The 10,748-nt window shown below is 46.9% G+C and overlaps 1 long non-coding RNA gene across 1 annotated transcript; it reads left to right on the top strand.

Annotated features, from left to right (window-relative positions):
* The first annotated feature begins 1,381 nt into the window (after positions 1 to 1,381).
* LOC119143793 lies at positions 1,382 to 10,691 on the top strand. Its single transcript, XR_005102808.1, has 2 exons — positions 1,382 to 1,780; positions 8,397 to 10,691. It is a non-coding gene; the product is annotated as an uncharacterized LOC119143793 (long non-coding RNA).
* Positions 10,692 to 10,748: the final 57 nt, after the last annotated feature.

The following is a 10,748-nucleotide window of genomic DNA, read 5'->3' as shown; positions in this document are numbered from 1 at the left end:
TTGATTCCTGACTTGCTATGCAAGTCATATACTTGCTATGCAAGGTATATTTCCTATACCTACCCCCCAGCTGCATCATCTAGCTTTTGGTAGGGAGCAGATACAAAAAAAGTGACAGTAAGCTTTTGTAAAGTTTTTTGCTTTTTTTACAGTTACTATTATTGTTTACTATGTGTCCATCCTGAATTAGGGCCAGAGGGAGGAGGGTTTGCTGCTGAAAAAGCACTAGCAAGATCTAAGCTTAGATTTACATTTGACAGCAGCTCTTCTAGACTTTATTTTTGCCATATTAAACCTAATAAAATATTATCTTGGCAAGTGGGTGGTGAATAATTGTACCCTAGTGCAAGTGCTTTTGCATCAGAAACTAGTACACAGTAGCGTAAGCAATCATTTACAATTAAATAAAAAAATTCAGAGGACCAAGCTTGCATGTGTGCTGAAAGAAACCCTTTGATGTCAAGTGATCTACTTTTCTCAAGCTAACACCTTTCAGATGCTTTAGCTTCATGCACCACACCGATGCTAATGCAGTGGCTCTGCCACCTCGTGTACCCAACGACAGAGGAAGAACGCTGAGCGGCATCGGGCTGCTTGAAACATTTCTGCAGTAACGGCTTTACAGCTTGCTCGATTTCAGAGTATGTTATAAAAAATTCATATCTGCTGAAGTTCATTTATTTTCTCATCCACTTCTGTGCTCGCATCCTGTGAAAGCCCAGGGTTTGCCTCTAGTCTTTGCTCCACCTGACAGGTGTCATCTTATCTTGGTTTTTAGCTGTTACAGGCTGGCCCCAGGGGTTTGGGCTGCGAGGTTCTCCTTCCTGAGCCGTGGGTTTGGGCTGCGAGGTTCTCCTTCCCGAGCCACGGGTGGCTGTGAGCAGAGATACTGCTCCTTGGTTGCTTGTGTGCCGAGAACAGCCTTGTATCTGTATGGAAAGCTGAAAAGCTCTAGATAGCCTTGCGTGAAAAAGTTTGTGGCAGTGCAAGTAGAACATTATTCCCTTTATTTTAGAGCTCATGTCCACGTATTCTTTCTCTTTGAAGCCTGAAATACAGATAATGCACGTGTCCAGCCTCCCGTCCCTCAGCCTTTGAAGTTCTAGGAGAAGCAATAATAATAAAAAGTAAATAGAAAACAGAGCAAAGACTGAAGATGAGGGGAAGGAAAAAAACCTCATGACTTCTACTCTGAAGTCCGCATTTTGATATTACGTGTTGCGAGAGGCCCTAGAAATGTCTTTCCTTATCTCTGCCTTGTGCTTGCATCCCAGATCAATGTAAACCAGACTTTCTCTTCACAGAGGATGAGTTATTATCGCTCGCAGCCTCACACGGCTGTTCCCAAGATGGGAAACCTTGGGGCAATGTGTATGAGTAGCTTTTGTTTGCTTGTGTTTCCATTTGACGGGACTGAAAATTTTAGGTGCCAGTGCCTTCACGCTTGCAATAACCGTTACGATAGCGGCTTTTTGTTCCCTGCTGCAGAGGGGCAGCTCTCACTGAGAACAGAGAGGTAGTATCTCCTCCTCTGTCCTTAGCGCTTCAGCTCCTAGACAGAAATTAACCCCCTCGCTGTAACGAGCAGACTGGCAAGGTGGTGGGCCCTTCTGAAAGGTCATAGCTCTTCCTGGCTTTTCACAATCCAAGGGCTGGGATAATGGGAAACCCCCTCCATGCTCCGTGTGAAGGGACGACCTGTTTCTGTTTCAGCTGGAGTAAATCACAGACGGGCAGTTTCGGACTGTGTGCTTCTCTCGGTGTGTGCTGGCTTGTACAGGTAAGGTTAGTTGCTTTTTTTCAGCAGCTTCCCCACACCTGGTGAGGGAAATATTTGCCACCAGGTTGTGCACCGTGGCAGCCCCTGGGGCAGCAGGCATTTCTCACTTTCCGTGTCTGTGCAGCAGCTGCGGGACGAAGCGGTTTCTGTGAGTGTAAAGGCACTAGGGCGAGCAGGAGTGCTGCCCTCCTCCCTTCGGTCAGTCGCGTGTGCCCTTGCGTTTGACAACTGTGAATTTTTATTCTACTGGGGGGAAAAAAAGCCCTCCTTCATAGCAAAACCGAATGGCACAAAAGAAAACGATAGGCTAATTGAATGAACTCGAGGAAAGGTGCTCGCCGGTCTCTGCCTTTCTCTTGCCAAGAGCTGCGGTGCCCGTCAGCCTAAATGGGCTGCTAAAGCTGCGTCCTGGGAGAAACTTTCCTTTCGAGTCCCCTGTCCACAGCTTTGAAGGTTGTAAAGGCACCGTGATACGGAGCTGTGACAGCTCCGTTTAGCATTGCTGTCCCTAGCACTTTAAAATGGGTTATTTTCTTTGGGCCATCTGATCAGGTTAACTGGGCAATGAGGTGCTGCTGGTTCACCATCGTTTAAAATAAGCTCTGTACCATAAATGCTTTCTTGTTGTTCTCAAAATCGGTTTCCATGGTAACTCACTGGAACAATCTTTTTGTTGATGAAAAGGGGAAAATTGTTTCCTTTTTAGGAATCATCTGCTCAGCCTAGTAAAATTTCCTTTTTACTTGAACCTTATTCACCTCTAGGCAATCAGGACTCTTGTCTCCATTCACCTCCACCAAGTGTCCCCTGGGTGTCACCGCCCCCCAGTCTCCCTCTTCCACTCCTTTCTGCCTTCTGAGTTGAAATTGGTACCTTCCGCTAAAGGGATAAAAATCTGGGAGGTTTATGCTGCAGAATTCCTTGGTGTGTGGCTTCTGTCTTACCTTTTGGCTAAAGCTTTCGGAATCACCCCCGGTTTTTATCAGAACAGAATGTGCTGGAGCACTCTGCAGCGGGTCTGGGAGGCAGCGTTGTGCAAGATGGGGCAGGATATTGTGCCTGTGGCCTTCCCCTCGTTGCTACTGTCTCCTTCCATCACAGCCCCAGGACACGTTGCAGCCTGAGCACTTGATGCCAGGGCAGAGCACGGTGATCTGCTGTACGCTGCCAAGCTTCTCTCGAGGAAAACTTCTGATTTTCCTCGATTAGTCACGCAGAGGATCTCTGCGAGCAAGCCTCAAACACTGTGTGTTTTGTAACGTCTTGCTGCAGAAACAGCTGTCTGGTGTCAAAATGAGACGCGAGGTGCAGCTTTAGCCCGCTGTGGAGAAAAGTAGCACTCTCCGCAGCATCAGAAGGTTTCCAGACTAAAGAGGTTTTGTTGAAAAATGTGATTCTGTCAAACACAACTTAAAGCGTGGTTGTATCGCAGCCTAGCCTCTGGAAGGGACCAGCCCGAGCAGATCTTTTCATGAGCATCATAAACACTATCGCTACATTTTTTTCTTTGAATGAATTATTTTTTTACTTTTACCTGTGAACTAAGGAAAAGACCTTGCTCTACGGTGCAATTTCTGCAACTGAACCTTTGCTGGCATGCTTTAAGCACAATACAGTCTCTTTTGCTCCTGGCCCCTCAGCAGGTTATTGAATGTTTTCCAGCATCTGCCTCAACGTTCCCAGAGGTTCAGAGTACGGCTCTGCTAAACGCCGTGCAAGGCACTTGTGAAGCTGTGTCTCTTCAGAGCCTTTTAGGAGACCACTAAAAATCTGCCTGAGTTAGTCTTAAGTTTCTTCCCTAGGGTGGCTAGATAAATTCAAGTAAGCAAGGGAGATTTTGTGAGGCTTTTTTCACTTCATCTTTCTGTTGTCAAAGGCAGCAGGATTGTAAATCATCCTTTACTGCAGGGGCAATGGAGCCTGGTTCTGGATACAGCAGGAATATGCAAACTAGATGGAAGTCATTTTGCTTACTGCTGTCTTCAGAGCCCAAAATACCTCAGAGAGAATCTTGGTTCTCACAGAAACCAGCAGTAAAGCAGGTTTTTTTTTAATATTTTTTTTTCTGAATAACTGGTTTTGGAATAGACAGAAGTCTCATGTCCTGTCAGTTTGAGACTCAGTTCTCATCAGCTTTCAGTGCTTTTGAAGGATGGATGCATTATGTTCAACTCCTTCGGTGCTTTTGAAGGGTGGATGCGTTACGTTCAACTCCTTAAAACAGAAATTGAAACAAACAAAGTTTCATGTTTAGTCCATTATGCTTTTCCCCCTTGTTTTCTTGTTTGGAATGGGAGAGCTTCCCAGGAAAGTTAGAGGTGAGTTTGCACTCTTCTTCCATGAGGAAGTTGCATCAAACATCCTGTTTTCTTTTCACATGTTGGTCATGCTAAATAGAATAAAAAGTCTTCTGAATTTTTCCCAAATGGATGGAATTGAAATGCTTAAATTTGTATAAAGCAAGAAAAGATAGCCTGGCTCACTTGCTGAAGATGCATGAGTTGGCATAAAACCTAGGTGTGTCCCTTCGTAGGTTAAGAGTTATGGTATGTCTGTGCAAACGCTTGCAAAGGTTTGGTAGGATCATGAATCCTGTGGAATACAAGATTCTGGTTACTTGCACAAATAACTGATCTTTTAGAAATATCAGCCTGTCCTCCTTGCTATTGTACATCATATTAAAATATAAATATAATTCTAGAATATTTTCTCCTATGACATTTTTTACTTTTCATTTTCATGTGTTTTCTGTTGGCAAGATGACTACTTAATGATGCATTTAATTGGTTTTGATCATCCATAATTGTATGGCCACAGATAAATCTAAATAGTGGGGTACCAATTCAGAAGTTTGCACTGAGTAGTGATCTACTTTATATGCTTGATTAAGAGAAAATAAAATATTATGCCAACAGACAATATAATTCCTTTACGCAGTATTTCTAGCTTGAGTGGTAACATGCTTTTACATCTGTGTGGTTTACCATCCTTTCTCTGTCTGTCTAGTCCTCTAGTTCATGCTCTTCGCATACGGCAATTACCAAATCACCATGTATTTTCAGGCTGAAACTTTCACCCTTTTTTGTTCTAGGAAAAGCAATTATATCCCCCCTCTTGGTGTTTCAAAGAATCATGATAGTGATTAAATTGTCTTTTGAGACTCCTATGTGAACAGTTTCTAGAGCATTCGTAAAAGCGTATTTTACATCAGTTAATGATTCAAAGTGCTTAACCTAATTGTAAACAAGAAAAAAAGCGTTAATGGGTAAGTTGTGGGGTTTTTTTTATTGTATTGATGAATGCGAACATACATGCAAGACTCGCCTGAAGAGTCTGGAGACCAAGAACAAGGTGCCGGGGTCACCCCAAGTGCATGAAGGTGGGACTGCAGTGTCTCGGCCCGAGGGCTGGGGTGATGAACCACCCCTCTGTAGCATGGAGAGCAGGAGGACGGTCTCGTGTTGGCCTTGTGGCATTTGGGCTTCTCCTCAGGTCTGATACTGGGCTTTGGGCAGCTGAATGGTGGACGGAGCCGGCTGCGGGGGCAGGTGATGCCTGTGAGGGGTCCAACCTACCCCATGGTGTTTTATCCTGACCTCTTTTCCTCCAGTACTTAGAAGAAACTGCCAGACTGAGCCACGGCAGTGGTGGTGAGGGCAAGGCAGGTGGCTATTCACCGCCCCGCAGACATCAGCGCGCAGCTCTAAGGAGCCCCCGCCATAGTTCTGGCTACTTTTCCATTGAACTTGCTGCTCAATTTCAGTAACCGATCGGATCTCAAAGTTGGAACAAACCTGAGAGCAATGGGGGGCCCTGAACGTCCCCAGAGGTTCCGCAGCGGGTGCTCCCCTGTGGCGGCGTGTGCGGAGCAGGTGCGGTACCCACCGCAGGCGCTGCAGCCCCTCTGGGACCTGCCACAGCCACACGTGGCACCCATCGGCGCGGCAGGGACTCAGGCTGCTGCAGGAGGCTGACCATTACCAGGCAGCTGCCCTACACCCATCTTTTGCCAACTTCCTCAAAAAAACACTCCAAAATAGCTGTTTAGCTGCAGGGATATACTATATATTTCCTCAGTTAAAAATGAACTGGCTCTTCTGTGACTGTATCCACAACCGGGGTTAAACAGGGCATGTGGTGATCCTTGCCTTTTTACACCTGGGAGTAAGTAGATTGTTAGTGGCACCTAGCGAGTGGGAGACGAGAAGTGGCATTAAACCCAGACCTGGCAAGGAGAAAAATCGAATGGAAAATATGCATTTTTCATGTGCCACTGGGTAAAGTATATAAGGGAGAACAACATTTGCTGTAACCTGATCTCCCTCAGGAATGAAGGAAAAGCTGCCTGCTTGCTCCACTGAGCCAAAAAATAAGAAAACATGTAGGTGCAAGTGTGTAGTCAGCAGCACAAGGAGTAACGCTTCAGAAAGCTGTGAGCAAAGTCGGAGCGTTGAATGTGGAAAAGCTAACAGTTTTACATAGGTTACAAATAACAGGTTGTGTTTCTATTTGTATGATGGTCTTTAAGATCTTAAAGTCTTGGTCCTTCTGCATTTACCCAGCTGCCAGATGCCTTGTTTTGGCAGAATCTAAGGAAACATCGCATGTTGGCCATCTTCTGATGTCTTGCTGCAAACTAAACGGGTTTTGGACGTAAACACGTAATTCATTAGAGGAACCAAAATGTATTTCCTAGAACGGATGCCTTGTTTTCAGAGGTCTACTTATTTAATGCTTTATCAAGCCCTTCAAAGCCACACCGCAGTTGCATTTCGTTTGAGCAGCACCCAGCACATGCGGTAGGTTTGGAGAAGCGACCCTGCGTGGCCTCCAGGCACCTGGCAGAGCACATTTTCGGCACAGCACGCAGAGGATCAGGCACCCAGCTCTCCGGGCTATGGGATCCACACGGCTCCTCATCCAGCCTGTGCTGCCCAGCTGTGAGCGCCGTGCCCCTGGGAACAGCTGGTAAGTGCCACAGCCCCCGGGATGTGCATGTGCATCTCCAGGGAAAGGGCAGAGGTGCTGTGAGGGAGCGCCCTGCGCATCAAAAATGCAGTTCCCTAAGGAACTGAAAGTACCTGCAGTTATTTGGAAGGAGGCTGTACAAATGCCAGTGTCATTTTCAGAACACAATGACAGCAATTACAGTTACAGGGAATTGTAGATGTTCTGTGGAAAGAAATGAACGAGCCTAAAATTGCTTTCTGCAAAATAATAATAATAATAAAAAATCTTCAAAATGTCCAAATCATCTGATTTTTTCTGCAGTGCTTTTCCAGGTAGCATTTAAAAGCAGATGAGAAAGTCATGTAAGTATCTAGGCTGATCCCTGACTACAGGAATAAGAGAAAAAAGTTGCTCTTTCTGCTTTTCCCCTGCCACACGGCAAGGCTTTCCGCAGGGACTGCTCCAGAAATCAAACCGTTTCAAGCAAGGAGGTGATGTGGCTTCTGGCCCCGGGCAAGGTGTTGCCCCCACCTTTCCTCAACTGAGCTGGCTGTGCTGCCGCGGGGCTGTAGGGCATTGCATATGTTTTGTGCTCTGCGGGGAATGCTTGTTGGCAGCTGGGCACCCATGCCTGCCACCCCTGGAAGGTGTGCAGAATACTGCCCCGTATTCACACGTGACATTTGACTTCAGTGGTTGTGGAAGGGGGGCCCTGGAGAGGGCTTCAGTTCCCGGTATGGGCAGGACTGTCACGAGGTACCTCCTGCCTGGGATGGTGCTGCTCTGTGTGATACCGCCACCCAGAAAGGACTGTTGTTGATGCTGTGGGCTGGGCTGGGGTCTCGTCCTTCCTATTGCCATCTCAGGCGAGCTGTACTGCTCTGCCTTAGCCTGCCACCCACCCCCTGCTCCGTGCGCAGCCGGGGCGCAAGGCAGTGCCCCTCCTCGTCCCCCATTACAACCAGCCCCGACATCAGCAACATCAAATGCCAGCGCTTTGGGGTGGTCAGGGCACCTTTGGAATGGTGGTCCTTGTGCTCTGGGACAGATTTATTTTCTCCTTCATAATATCCTGGCTTTTCTTTTCCCGGAAGGATTGGCTCCTCCATTTAGAGATGGAGCCCAAGGTGCTGGGAAAGGGCACTGGGTGACAAACCGGTGGCTGTGGCTGCACTGCTTGGCTGACGATAGGCGAGCCCAGAAGACTGGCTGTGCCCGGCGGCGATGCCCACCCCCTAGCCCTGGCCCAGCAGGCAGCAGCCCTGCCCCACTGCAGACCCCCACGGTGGCTATGCCCCAGCCCCAAGCTGAGCAGCAGCGGGCAGCACCCCGCATCCGCTGAGACTGTAAGGAAATAGATGGCACTGAGGCTGCAGCGTGAAAAATCCCTGGTGCTTCACAAACGGTGCATCACGTTGGTTTTCTAGGTTACCTAAATTCCCCTTCAGTTTTGGATGGAAGTGAAACTCTTACTTGCTGTCGAAAAGGGTGGTGGTGGTGGTGGTGGTGGTGATAATTTTGCATGGCAAAAGGTTTTTCTCAAATGGGTTATTTGATCAAGTAACTGCGACTCGCAGGTTTCCCAGTCACTCCCCTAACCACCCTCTGGCCCGTACCACAAAAGAAGCAAACACGTTGAATTTTTTTTTTTTTTTTTTCCTTACAGGAGAACATCTGTGCCCCATTAACATTGGATCGCAGACTGCAAAGCCAGCTTTGGAGCCAAGCCTGAAGCACGGCTGGGGCAAATCGGTCATTCACTTCTCCGGGAGTTTGGCATTGCTGCTCTCTAGTATTTTATCGGCATATTTATTTTTGTTATAGTAGCACTTCAGGACTTCGAAAATTGTTACAACAGTATTTTACTGTGCTTAAGTAAGCTGCTAACACTAGCGTTTCCAATTTAGATGTAGTTGAAATCTTTCTTACTTTTGTGGTGTGTTTTTTCAATGTTATCAGCGCATCTTCCTCCCTCAAATGCATCTACATGCTGCATCCTTAATGGCTAAGCTTTTTTCTGACATACTGCAATACTTTTCTGACATACTGCAATACTAAACTGATTCTGGTTGCCTTACACCTTTACCAGGCTTAAACACTTGGGGCTAAAATTTCACGTACCCATTATCTGCCTCCAACTGGTTTATTTTCCTTATCTTCAGTTGCAGTGAAAAACAGCTCCACTGGACTGAGGTTAAGTAAAACTACATTTTACCCCTATTAAAACCTTCTACAGCTATTGGAGTTGAAAATTAAACCACAGGGTAACTCTGGCATGGCTCACACCATCTCCTTTTCCGCTCCATCGAGCTTTGCCTGCAGCTGCACCCCAATGAAATACCATGGTCTTATGAACGCGATGCAGCCCACAGGACACAACACGGCTCTCGAAGCGCCACCTTGGCACCAGGGTGCACCCCGCTTTTATTGACAGGCTGTGAAATCCTATTTTACTGGTTTGCTTCTAAACCTACTCAGGCCCAGTGGCTTTTCACAAAGCCAGCGTTTATTGCACCTGTTTGCTACAAACCGTCCTTTCCGTGGGCATCCGATGACCATGGGCACCACATAGCTTTGATCCCTAAGGTGCTATTTTACATGGATCATTCCTATTTTTGTGGGGCTCCCTCTCTCCTCATCATTCTTGCTGGTGGCCGAGGTGGCTGAGAGGCTGCTGCCTCAGGTTGAGCGCTGGGGTTTTTGCTGGGGAAGTCCTGCGAGGTGGGAGCGGGGGCCCAAGGAGGTGAGTGAGCCCCACAGCCCAAGGGAAGTGGCACGGGTAGGGTGGACACTTGTTTCTGGGACTCGGGGGGATGTTCTCTCGCCTTCAGATGTTATTGGTGCAGTTTATCACTGTGGTTATAAAAAAGGCATGCCCTTGCCTAGGAATGGTGACAGGCGGGGTTGCACATTGAAAAATGAGAGCCCTTTGGGAAAGCACGGCTTTACTGATGCCTGGTTTGCAGCTGTTTCCCTCAGCTCGTAGATGGCGTATTTCTGTGTTAAATGCTGCCTTTTGCTCAGCCCAGGGATGTGCAAACCGCTTGCAGCAGCGCAGCACTGCAGGACGGAGGAGTGGCAGAAGCCGGACATCTCCTCATGGTACGGCTGCTACATCGCCACTTGTTTTTATTGGGTGCGCTCCGGGCGTTGCTTTCTTTTATTCATAATAGCTTAGAAACGCACATAGCAATGGCTTAGAAATCATTCCAGAGCAAGAGAGTAAATACGCACGGGTACAAATCTCAAGGGCAGGAAAAAATTTAGGATGCTTTAGTACAGGCATGTCCTTCAGTGACAGGAACTCAAGGCGCACCCCAGATTTTCTGCTCCCCCCTCTTTCCTGCCTAGGTACCGCGGGGCTCTCAGAGCAGCGTGTCATGTTTTCTACATGATGCCATCACTTCAAACCGTGCAGTGAACTCATGGGTTTAGGGAGTCCAGCGTCATTGTCTCTGAAGCTTTCAAAGCTTCGCTTTAGTTTTAAATGCCTCTTTAAGCACAGACAATGCTCCAACAGGCTTGCTGAAACTAAATGAAGCTTATAAAGCTTTGAACACTATTGTGACATGGTAGGTCCCGCAGGAGACTGCAAAATCCTGCTGTGTGCAAGGATCCACCGCGCTTTCAAGTGGATGCACTGTATGTGCTAAAAAATGTAGGCAGAGCAGGGCAAGGAAAGGACAGAGCATGTCAGCATATTTTTTGAATTACCTAGCATTTGATTGATACCGCAATGGTGACATTGCTTTTTAAAACAGAAAAAGTTTACTGTCCTTTCTTCTTTAGCACACAAAGTAGTTTGGGATGTATACGTATATATGTGTGCGTGTGTGTATGTATACTGTTATCTTATTTGAGGTTCCAGAGCAAGTGGTGCTTTTTTAAGAGATCACGTAACCATATTATTTTTTTGTCTTTCATAAGCTGCATTATTAAAATAACTTAACATTGTCCTACATTCCTCAAGTCTTCTGTGTGCTCATATAGATGCTCCTTTCACTGTGCAGATTTTTTC

Source organism: Falco rusticolus, chromosome 1 (assembly GCF_015220075.1).
Source record: "Falco rusticolus isolate bFalRus1 chromosome 1, bFalRus1.pri, whole genome shotgun sequence".
Taxonomy (NCBI): Eukaryota; Metazoa; Chordata; class Aves; order Falconiformes; family Falconidae; genus Falco; species Falco rusticolus.
Note: the sequence above shows the minus strand (reverse complement) of the source record. Positions and strands in the feature narration are given on the sequence as shown.